The 12,825-nt window shown below is 32.8% G+C and overlaps 1 pseudogene; it reads left to right on the forward strand.

Moving 5' to 3' along the window:
* Nucleotides 1-9,624: 9,624 nt before the first annotated feature.
* LOC138943391 (uncharacterized) lies at nucleotides 9,625-11,384 on the forward strand (annotated as a pseudogene).
* The last annotated feature ends 1,441 nt before the right edge of the window (nucleotides 11,385-12,825 follow it).

Here is a 12,825-nt window from a genome sequence, read left to right on the forward strand (position 1 = left end):
ACGTCATTGTACGTCCCCCTCGAAATGACAAAATTTTGATTCTAAACATTTTTTCGTAGTGTGCTTATTTTTCGAGTTATTTGGCTGCCTAAGTTAAAATGGGTCACCCTGTATATATATATATATATATATATATATATATATATATATATATATATATAAAGCTGTGAATTTTAATCGATATAATCATCACGCGAATTAGTCTAACGAGAAAAAAGTCACTTGTAGCGAAATAAATTTGTAATATCGCAATAATATATCGCATACAAGATAGTATTAACCCTTTGCCATTCAAACTAGCTACTTCAGTTCCGTGCTACACAAGCAGCAGGTGAATACAAAATAATTCGGTCAGGCTTCCGTAACACACTTTACCGCACGTAACGCTCGTAAGTTACGTAAGCGCGGAAAAGCGCGTTAATCAGAATCGATACTCCGCAACAACGGCGCGGACAGTTACTCGATTAATACGTGTCGATTATGTGGATTGTGTCTGCCATAAGTTTCTTCTCCGGGATTTCTTTCGCGTTGGAGAGAAGAAGAGACAAAGATTTCACCATGTGAGCGCGAGGCGGAACTTGATCACGATTGCTAACGAACGCGTTTCTCGCACGACACATCTAATTATTGCTTGCTTCCACGCGCGTCGTTCCCTCGAGGACGAGCCATCTCGAAGGACATTCAAAACGATCCGTTGCGCCGTTACGACATTAATGAAATTACCCGATATCTCATCGCATGACAAAATATTGCGACTATAGTTTTTTTCAGAATCTCTTTCGTTAAATATTTTTTTGGTATTAACCGTGCTCAACAATTCAACTTTGCTTTCCTTTATACAGGATATCTCAGAATTAAGCCGAAAAACTTCAGGTGTTTACGGGTTTATTGGCAAAATTGCCTTGTTTTGGTGTCCTTTATAACTACCTGAAGTTTATCGGTCTAATTTTAGGATACTCTGTATATAGATTACAACTTTAGGTAAAAACACGAAACGATGATAATAATTGGAATTGTTGAATGCTAAATTAGAAGAAGTACCGTTTTCATACTACAATATAGCAAATATTAAAATATAAGAAAAAGGAAGAAATAAAATTGTTTCTCAAAAATTTATTGTATTCTTAAAAAAAAATATATTGCCTTTATCGTAATTTATTATACATGTTCCATGCTTTCAAATAAAAAGATGTGTATAATATTATTATTTAGAAAGATAATGGAAAAACGAATAAAGCTAAAGCAAGTTAAACGACGTCAATCAAAATCTAAAACATCTCAGATACGCGAAAGAGAGAAGGAAGAAATAAAAATAATGTGCCATGCTCCTCTTTTTCTACGAAACACGAGTAATTTTCGTTCACGTGTACTATCGTATGAATGCGTAATAGAATGACTGAATGCATGCGCTATGAGAGAAATGCAAACATACATATTTCATTCGCAGTACGTGCATTCGTTCGTTCCTTCACGTCTTCATACAATATAATATACACACGAGTGACAAATACTCATTTGTTTTCTAGAAAAAAAGGAAACTACATTTTCGCTTCTTTTTTTCTTATCTTTTGAACGCAACATCCAAAGATACTAAAATAGACGGTTTCTGTTTATCTCTCTCCCTCTATTTCTCTCTATATATATATATTTCTATATAATCATGATTGCAATTTTATTTAATGCTCAAATCCCGATTTTCCGATTTATGTAATTTATTTCATTTTTCATAGAATTTGCAATCAATATCGTTTTCGTTTTTTTGTTTAGTTTTCTATATTACAGATACGGAAAAAATTGTACTTGTAAAAAATGTATTCATATTTTTACTATTAAATATATTATTTTAAACAAAGGGTTAAATTAACATAAAGTAAATTTTGTATATATAATAAATTTAATTAGAATGTAGATTAATTAGTGACATTTATTTAATATATTCAAGATTATTGATTTACGCCAGTTTCAAAATAAACTTTCAAATTCCTTATTGTTTAAGTTGACAAGTAGACCCACATTACTCCGACAATTAGGTCCTCCAAGTTTCAATTTAATAAGACTGCGACAAATCAAATTAAAACAGAGTTATAGCTCACAGAGAGAATCTCTCGTGTTTAACTGATATTTTTTTGAATAATAAAAATATAATAGAAAAAATCACGCGACAAAAAAAATGATATACACATGAAAAGAAAACGTCAAACTTTTAATCATAAAAAAAAACAAAAAAAAAACGATATATATTTATCGTTATTACGAGAAACGCTCACTGATATCGCTGCATTAACGAAACATTGTATGCCACTCTCCATAATCGGCGCGTGATCTCAAAACTCTAAAAATATAATTTTAAGAGCTGTGTGAAGTTGCCCCCCCCTCCCCCCACTAATGAAAATTCAGTAACAACCATTATAATTCGTTTGGTGGTCGTTTGGTAGTGTTTGGTAGTCTATTCCAGATGATTGATAGTCAAAGCTGTAATTAATAATTCGAAAAAAAGACATACGCGCGTGAAGTTAGCCCCCTTTTTATAAGATTCGGCTTTCCAGATTGCATAGAACGTCATAACTATAAGCATTCGTTTGGTGATCGCGTCTGACGTTTGGTAGTCCATTCCCAATGATTGGTAATCAAAGCTGCAATTAATAATACGAAAAAAGACATACTCGCGTGAAGTTAGCCCCCCTTTTATAAGATTCGGCTTTCCAGACTGCATAGAGCGTCATAACTATAAGCATTCGTTTGGTGGTCGCGTGCTGACATTTGGTAATCCATATCCAATGATTGAAAATCAAAACTGTAATTAATAATATAAAAAAGATATATGCACGTGAAGTTAGCCCTTCTTTGCCAAATTTGGCTTTTCATATATAATCATAATTTGGTGGTCATTTGCTGGCGTTTCTTAACATATTCCAAACATTAAATATATTTTCATTTAATAAGAAAATAGTATTTCTTCAATTAAAATCTATAATTTTAGAAATAGATTTAGAAATAAAAATCGATTAATTAAATAAATATTTTTTAAAATTTAGTATAATTTTTTTATTTGCAAATAAAAGCATTTCTGCTTTTATCATATAAAAAAAAAAATTTATTTAGTAAAGTAGGATTTAGTACATTTTTTTCAGTGCACAACTTTACTTATAGGAACTCCACCAGTGCATACTTTAGCACTATACATTATAGTAATAATTTTAACCATCAATCAACAGAAAGGAACAGAATCAAACACTATCAAACAATCATAAAATAAATACTTATAATTATAATTATTCAGATTGTCCTACACCTTTTGTGACAACTGTTAATGATAGACTTCAGAAGTTATTTCCAGATGAAAATCTCAGAATGCCGAGGCTATAATATGAGAAATGAGTATTTGAATATTTATGATGTATTTAAATGAGAAGTGTTTAAAGTTGACCAATTAAATTGTCCAAAATTTGCGTACTCAGACATAATACATTGCACAGTAAAAGATGTTTTCAAGCATCTCAAAATTGATATAATTCTGCATATACAACATAAAAAATCGATTTTTATAAAAGAGAAGCTGACTTCACTCGACTTCAGCTGACTTCATATTTTCTTCGAATTATTAATTACAGCTTTGACCACCAATCATCTGAAATAGATTACCAAACACTACCAAACGACCACCAAACGAATTATAATGGTTGTTACTGAATTTTCAATAGTGGGGGGGCCAACTTCACACAGCTAATTTTAAGCACTAATTCCGACGAATTCACACGCGACACATGAGACGATAAAACTGTCAAAGTAAGCGCGAAAAATAAGATCACTTTGTACAAACTCACGTTGCAAAGAACTTCTCTCCGGGGCACATTCGCCAGACTCCTTCCCCCTCTTGCTGTATTCGCGAGGTCGTCGGGCCGTTTACTCCTGCAACGCACAAACGCGCCGTGTCACCTTCCGCGATTTCACGAGAACTCTTCGTCGGTTGTATCGTCGCGTCGTGTCGGGCATCATCGACACGACGGCCACTCTCTCACTCCGTAGATCTCCACGCCGCCGGCCGACAAAGACGGAAAAGGAAACAATGTCACGTCACGTCACGTCACATCACGTCGCGTCTCGTCGCGTCTCGTTTCGTTGTGTTGCGTCGTTCGGTCGCGCGCAATGGCAACTAACAAGTAGCGGAATCTATCTTTCTTTCTTTCTTTCTTTCTCTCTTTCTCTTTCCTGCTATTCCCAACGCCGCTATTTCACGAACGACACCATGCTTGTCTGCGTGCGTCACTCGTTATATGTATTCGCGGAAATCCGGTTACGGCTACGAATACGAGCGTGTCTCATCTAGTGTATTCTCGATATCCAATATGTATGTGTATGTGGCTTCACGCAAACGTCACGCGCATCAATAGTGTAAAGTAGGGTCTGCTAAGTTATGCGTTGCAAAGACCTTTGTTGCAGGAGGGAGGGGGAGGGGGGAAGCTCGTCTCTCACACTCCGCGCGGCGAGGGACGCTATCGCGTTCAAACACAGGTAACATGAACAGCAGCCGATGAATCTTCACGATAAGCGAAAGAGTTTCGGCACTGCATAGTCGCGTCGTGGCGATGTACAAACGAACGAATGGATGGATTGCACAAAGGATAATCGATGCGTATTGTCTTTATCACTCTGTCTTCGCACGTCGTATTTTCTCTCTTTCTCTCTCTTTTTCACGCGTCTCTCGGCGCACTACAGTAGATGAATAACACACAATTATTATGCCTTGTCGTATTATGCGTTCATCCGTATCGCACTGTCTGCGACGCGATTTATTGTACACGATTGCGAGACACTTTGCTCGTCGCGCTTGTCCGCCCAGATCACCGGAGGAAAGCTGTGTACGGTCACACGTCTCTCGTTCACACGACACGTCCATCCGTCGCAAGCACCGATGGCGAAGTGACTCGGTGGCGCCGCGAACACCGATCCTGGCGCCCTCGCGGCCATTCAACGAACCATGGCTAGCGACTGCACATACTGATATGCCGACGCGCACGCGCAGGAATCCCTCGAGCCGGAATATACATATACCACGGAGAGAACTATACACGCATTACTAGCGGAGGCACATTGACGAACGACATTACACAAACGATGTCCATACATACACACACACGCGCATCATACACGCAAGCGTCGAGAAGCTGCTGCGGGTAGGATCACACACAGCTACACTTCGCCGAATCTATAATGGATATTCGCACCGACGGACCACCTGGCCCACCGTCCTCGGTTCTCCCCCATCTACCACAGCATCTAACGGGTGTCCACCGATGCACATATAGAGACGCGATCGAGATGTAGCAATATAGAGATGTAACATAGTGGTGCGCCTCCCTTAACCTCATCGTGTCGTAGTCATCGTCGGTTTCGTCGTCGTCGTCGTTTTCATCATCATCGTTTTCGTTGTCGTTACAACGCGCGATTGATAAGATAGGATAAAGGAGGGAGAATGAGAAGGAGATCGTGGACATGTCGTTGTCACGACGTTCGATAGAAGTTCGTTGTAATATGGGGTAATATTCTGATCGGTTTCGACGTATAATTCGCCCACGTTCACGGAAATGGAATACGCGCGAAAAAAATTGATTCACCAAAGCGTATATTGAGTTATTTACGTTTCGCATTGAAACGCGCGGTATATATCAACGCGCGCGTGCATTCAATGAGATGGATCTGTATTAAAAGCGGAAGTCGGTTCTTTATTCAAATGTTTGAAATAAACAGCGATGAAAATGGAGTTCGATTAATTGAATGTGCCGATGCATTTGCGATACTCCATTAAAGTTGAACAAAGTATTATGATGTACATACATAATGACGAATTCAAATATTTCAGCTTTTCATTTCATGCTACTCTTTAGCGTTTATGGTATTAGAAGTATAATAGTACAGAAGAATTGTGTAATTATTTCTATAATATATTTTCATAATTCTTCGTTAATTCTTGGTTATATTCCGCTAACGCGGAAATCTTTGTGTTTTCCAAAATAAACATTTAGAAATTACATTGTTACAGTTAAAAAAAACAAATAATTGTTCAAAAAATACATTGTAAATAATTTTCTTAAAAACAATTATTCTTTTATACTAATTGATTTGTCTTATTATTCTGTAAAAATATTACGTTAAGATTATCAAAAATTTAGTATTTTACAAAATATATTATTTTTCATATTAAAATATGTCATTAAAATATAAAATAACTCAAAAAGTACTTAATGAAAAAATACTTTATTATAGTGTTTTGGAAAGCTTCCAAAGTAAGCTACAAGAATATGTAATAAAAAATAGGGGGTTCTATTTAAAAAATTCAAAGTGATTTTTATATAACCTTGATGGTGCTATTCAAGGTCATACTAATATTATTATATAATGCGCCACTTAGAGCTCTATAACTTTTGCATGGAACATTTTTCACGAAAATGCGTTGTTTGCTCAAAAAACTGTTGATACGGGCGCTCTGTTACACCCTGTATACAGAGTCGCCCCGAACGTTCCAGCCAGACTTTGAGATCTTATAGGAAATTTAATTGTGAACAAAAAATTTCGTATAAACATAAGTCGAAAAATGCTTTCTTAAGAAGTTATCGCTCAAAAACTTCTGAAATCGTGATTATTTTACACATTTTTCCAAATATCATGGAAAATGTTCGTCTTTTAACAAAAAGTATCCACACAAAAGTTGTAGAAAATTAAATTATCTTTCAAATGAGATCAAAATGATTGTTGTACGTTCCATAGATTTTGATATAACCAGTTTCAAACATACAAAAAGTGCTTTTATTACTTATCATTAAATCGATTAAAGTTGAATTAGGAAGAAATCCGTAAAGCGACTAGATCAGTCATTACTTGATGCCGAAAGTATATTGGAGCTAGGGGGGAACATTTTGAGAACAGTTACTTTAGTTTAAAAAAATTAATTTTATTTTCATAAAAAGAAAAAGATTTTTATTTTTTATTTTTATCGTTTTTTCAAGAAATTTATTAAGTTTTCTTTTTATTTCATTTTATTTTCACCATTTCTCTTCCTTTGCATCAGAAGTTTTTGAGCGATAATTTCTTAAGGAAGCCTTTTTCGACCCATGTTTATAGGAAATTTTTTGTTCAGAATTAAATTTCCTATAAGATCTCAAAGACTGGCTAGAACGTTCGGAACCACTCTTATATACAAGGTCTTCCAAAACACCCTTGACAACGTTCATGAACAGGTAGAGCAAAGTAAACTAAACAGAAAAGTCCTATGTACCATTTTTTCATGTAGAATTTCACTTTGTATTAAAAAGTATATGCGTGGAGGCAATATGTTCCGCCCCCCCATGCGGGGGGGCTCCACTATCAACAAACTACCCAGGTAGCACACACCGTCTTATTGACGTCAATTTTAGGTCATATTTCGTCCAAGACGTCATATGTCTTCTATATGATGTGTATTTGATGTCCTATTGTGGACGAAATTATGACGTTATGAAAAGAACCTGAATTAGACGTCTTTTTAAGACCAAATTTTGTAATAACAATTTCATTTTTATTTTTTAAGTTTTTCTTAATTAAAACAGACTTTGTTCGTTCCACTTTTAAACTTTTTACTTATGGTAACTATATCGATATGTGATAATGCGGTAATTATACCATAAGTAAAGGGATCAATACCCGTACAGCACCGAAAGATTGCAAAAACGTTGCATAGATCTTACATTGAAACATTGTAATATTGCATAGAAGTTGCGAAATGTTTCTGCAATGTTACTGCAAGCCTGCGGCAACGTTGAAATGTCCGCCCTCAGAAATATTTCAATGTAAGACTACAGTAATGTTACGGTGCAATGTATTTGTAATATTTAAATACATTGCTACAAATATGCAAAACGCTTCAAATTTAATATATAAACTTTGAGAACATATAAAAACATCCAAGAGAGATAAGAAAAAAAATTGTGAATTCAGGCAATTACAACGAGTTTTTTCTCGTCTCTCTTGGATGTCTTTATATATTTTCCAAGTTTATCTATTAAATTTGAAGCATTTTGCATATTAAAAAATTATTATCAAATTTTTGCTTTTATATAAAAATGGGAACTATTAAACAATTTTCTGTTATCTAATTAACATCGCTATTTTATAAATTATTTACAAGTTTAAAAAATTGATAATGATTAAATAATTTAATTCATAAAAATTAAAATTTTATTTATATAAATATTAAACTCCATATCTTAAGTAGACAATAAACGGATAATTTTAACTTTTTTGGGGTAATTATTTGTCTGATTTCTGAACACTCAATTCAATATCTGAATTTCCTGTGTTGGGATTGTACCAGACAAATTAATCTGATAAAAATAGTTATTATACCTTTAATATTACTAACCGCTTTTTGCAAGCTTTATATAACCATCGCGATTAAAACTTAAATACGGGATAGATCACGCAACGCGCGCCGCATAGTGGTAAACGAACGAAGTAGCGGTTATCAAAAACTGTCTTTTGTAATGTTTTTGAAATGTTGCTGTAACATTCTCATAAAATATTACAATTCCATATTCCAATAATGTCTCAACAATATTTCATTGCAACTTGCAAGATTGTAACATTGCTGCAATGTAATTGCAATGTTCTGTGCTGTATGGGTATATGTAAAGATATTTAAACACAAATAGAATGATGAAAAAATAGGCAATGAAAAATATAGTTAATGTTGCTTCATTATTAATTACTGCGTTTGCGATTTCATCCTAGAGCATGGAAATTTCATATCTATGTGTATAATGGCATCGATAGAATCCTACTCTATCACGCGCCTGTCGTAACAAACGATCGCCTGGGCGTATGATAAGGAAAACCTCATTAATGCCGTTCAGAATACATTTGAACCGAATAGCGCGAATGTGAAGCGCATGTGCGCTTCTGGGTTCTTGATTGGACAAGACTACGACATGAGTTGCGTAACAGTGCAATAACACAGTATACACTATGGCAATAGCGGGAAAACGAGAAATGTAACACGTGCGCAATAAGTGATTCTGAAGCCGGTCGAAGTGTATCTATGTGTATCTGGCGTGTCTCTTATAAAATAAAGAGAAAATAATATATTAGCAAAAGGGTAAATATTGTACACATTCCTTTTTCAAACTTATTTCTTTTTCTTACATGTGCAATATACGATTATTAATAGGATCAAGTTCTTTGTCAATTGTTATTAAGGATTTGCTTTTTGTTTTGAGATCATAAACGGCGAGTATTTGCTTTCACATTGTGCCTTTACATATAAAACTGATGTGTACAAATTTATTTCTATATAAATTGCAGGATGTTATTATTATCATTTCTGTAGGTGAAAAAGTTAGATACATATATTAATGCACAAATTGTGATATTGAAGCCTAATCTACAATACTACATAAATTACTATATATATTTATGTCAATAAGGAACACAAATGTAAATATTTGTTATATTAATATTTTAATAAATTTGATAGATTTAAAGCATACAGATGAGTGTATTAAAATACCTCTCTAATCTCTTGTAATACATAAATATATACATATGTATTATACTATACTTTGTCTTTGCAGGTGGAATAATCCAAAAATAAGTATGGCTTATGTTGTAGAATTTGATGAGAAACACGGCGGTGGTGTAGCTACTGTTAACAGTGTGGCTTACACCTTTTAAAAAGGAAGTTTTTTGGCCTCCGTATAAAGATCAAAATAAATTTGAGAAACAACTTTGAGAACAGGGGAAACAATTGATACTGAAAAATGGACACTGCACAGTATTTCGCATATTTTTTACAGAAGTGGTAAGTTTTCCATATTTATTTATTTGTTTATTCTACATATATATATATTTATTTATTTATTCTACATTTTTTCTAAATTGCAGATGATCTTGTAAAGACAAAAAAGAAACTAAAACAGTCAGAAATTATATCAAATTTGGAGAGTGAAGAAGAAAACGAAGATATACGTAAGAAACGGAAAAGAATATCTAGAAGAATATATAATTCATATGATAAATAAGAGGATGAACGAGGAAAACAACGAGAGAAACAATTACCCAGATCATCCCTAGTAAAACAAAAAAATTTTAATGTTTGTAAACATTTAGAGAAAGGTATCTCTTTATTTTACATATATTCAAATATTTGTTCTATTGTTTTATATATTACCTTGAAGAAATAAATATTTGTTACATTTATTTTCAGATTTTACTTTGGGCCGTTCTGATTCACCTTTGTCGATTAGTACTCTCAATACAAGTGAAAATATAAGCTCCATTGTAACAAGTACTGCAAGTAATTCTGTTAATAACATTTCAACAATTCCACGTTCACATCGTCAATTTATTCATACAGCGGATAATTTTGGTTTGTAAAAGCTGATTTGTCAAAGTAAATATAATGTCAACAGTTTTTATAATGAAATATTTTTCAGAAAAACTTGTTTCCCTGATAGCTACTGTCAAGGAACAGAATGATGAAATATGGCAATGGATGAACAGACAAAATATAAAAAATGTAAACAATGTGACCGGATTGCCTAATATACATTTTCATTTCTATTGAACACAGTTGAGAAATTAGATCAGTTAGATGTTTACTTGAAAGCAAATAATGATGATAATATAGCTTTGGTATGTATATGCAATAACATTTGATACCATAGAGCATATAGATAATGTAATTTCTTTTCAGTTGGCATATTTCGCTAGTCTGGGTGCAAATCAAGTACCAAGCAAAACAAATAGAGTTTTGAAATATATTTTGACTGATGCTGTGGCGATAGATTTTAATTATTACGGCAAACGTTCACAGAAAAGAGCCTTCTCAGATTTATCCCTGAAAATTTTAATTGTAGGTAAGTGTATTTTTAAATTTATTTTTTGTATGCATAAATGGGCATTTGGTTTTTTTCTTTAATTTGATGTAATTTACCGTATATAATTTTTATAAATTTTGATTAATAAAAATGACGGGCAATTTGTACATAATTTAAATAAAATTCAATTTATAAATTTATATAAATTTACATTTAAATCCACTTTTAAACAAATTCTTAATTAAAACTTTATCGCTAAAAATTTTTTTTATTGTTTCTTATTTAAATCTTAGTAATTCTACATTTTAATTTGAATTAAACTTATCATCTAATTTACTAGATATTTAAAATCTTTTAATATAATTTATAATATGGCTAAAATTTGAAGGGAAACTTGATATTTCTTAGATGCAGTCAAGAGAAGCGTTACCAATAGAAGAAATAGAAGGTGCAATAAAGGTTTGGCTGACGCATACTCAAGATCGTATGAAGAAAACGAGAGAAAATGCCCGAAAAAATTAGATATAAGTTGAAACCTATTGTAGGTAAACGCCAATTTTATCGTAGAATTGCACTAACTGTTCGTAAAATACTTCAAATTTGTGATAAGGAACCCAACATAACATATAAGAATATTTCACTTAATAATATATATGAAAATAATAATAATGATGATGCACTTGATAATAATGTGTCAAATATATCACATGAGAATATTTCACTTAATAGTGAAAATGAAAATAACGATATTAATAATATACTTAAAAATAATGTGTCCAGTAATTACGATGCAAGTTTATCGCTAACGTTGTCTGACAACACTTTAATTTCATCTGATTTAAATATAAATTTAAATAGTACAATTTCTCAGCCATGTTTAAACTCAAGCTTAAGGCAGTGGGCTCTTAATTTTAATGTCACACATTCAGCAATTACTGGTTTATTATACGTATTACACGTTTTTCATCATGAATTGTCTTTAGACTCCGGAACGTTATTAGAAACGCCAAGAAATATTTAAACAAAACAACTCAATAATGGGCATTTTTATTATTTCCGTCTGAAAAATATTTTAAAATCTATTTTATCGCAAATAACAGAAAATTTTGGAAGTAAGTTAGATATCAGTTTTAATATTGATGGACTTCCCTTATTCAACAGTTGAAATTTACAATTCTGGCCGATTTTAAGACTAATAAAAAATTTTAAAAGTAATCCCTTTGCTATTAATATATTTTGCGGTAGATCAAAACCACAGTCTTTAGAATTATTTAGAGGATTTTATTGACGAACTCCTATATTTGTTGCAAGAAGGTATTGAAATCAATAACAAAAGGTATCACATTGCTATCCACAATTTTGTGTGCGATGCACCTGCTAGAGTATTCATAAAGTGTATAAAATCCCATACTGGCTATTCATGTTGCGAAAAATGTGTGATATGAGGACAATATATACAAAATCGAGTTGTACTTAAAGATATATCTGCACCGAAAGAACAAATGTTTTTTCTGTTAACCAACAAGATGAGGATCACCATATCGGAATCTCTCCTTTAGTTAAATTAGGAATCGGAATGGTCACTGTTTTTCCAATTGATTATATGCATGCTTGTTGCTTAGGAGTATGCAAAAATTATTAAATTTTTGGATAAGTGGTGCGTTGGCAACACGATTATCTGGTCGTAAGGTGAATATTTTATCAGAGCACTTAGAATCCTTAAAATCATATATACCGTTAGAATTTAATAGAAAACCCAGAACACTTCATAAGCTTCCAAGTGGAAAGCGACAGAGTTCCGTACGTTTTTATTATATTTAGGACCCCTTGTACTAAAAAATATAGTCGATACAGCCGTTCATGAGAATTAATTTACTTTTTCATACTGCGATATCAATTTTAATATCTGCAAAATTTATATTAAAATTTAGTTGTGCATTTCCACAAGAACTGTTGAATATATTTGTTAAACATTGTG

This window comes from Polyergus mexicanus, unplaced genomic scaffold (assembly GCF_030449975.1).
Source record: "Polyergus mexicanus isolate NDT 795.1 unplaced genomic scaffold, iyPolMexi1.0 SCAF_26, whole genome shotgun sequence".
NCBI classification, from domain to species: Eukaryota; Metazoa; Arthropoda; class Insecta; order Hymenoptera; family Formicidae; genus Polyergus; species Polyergus mexicanus.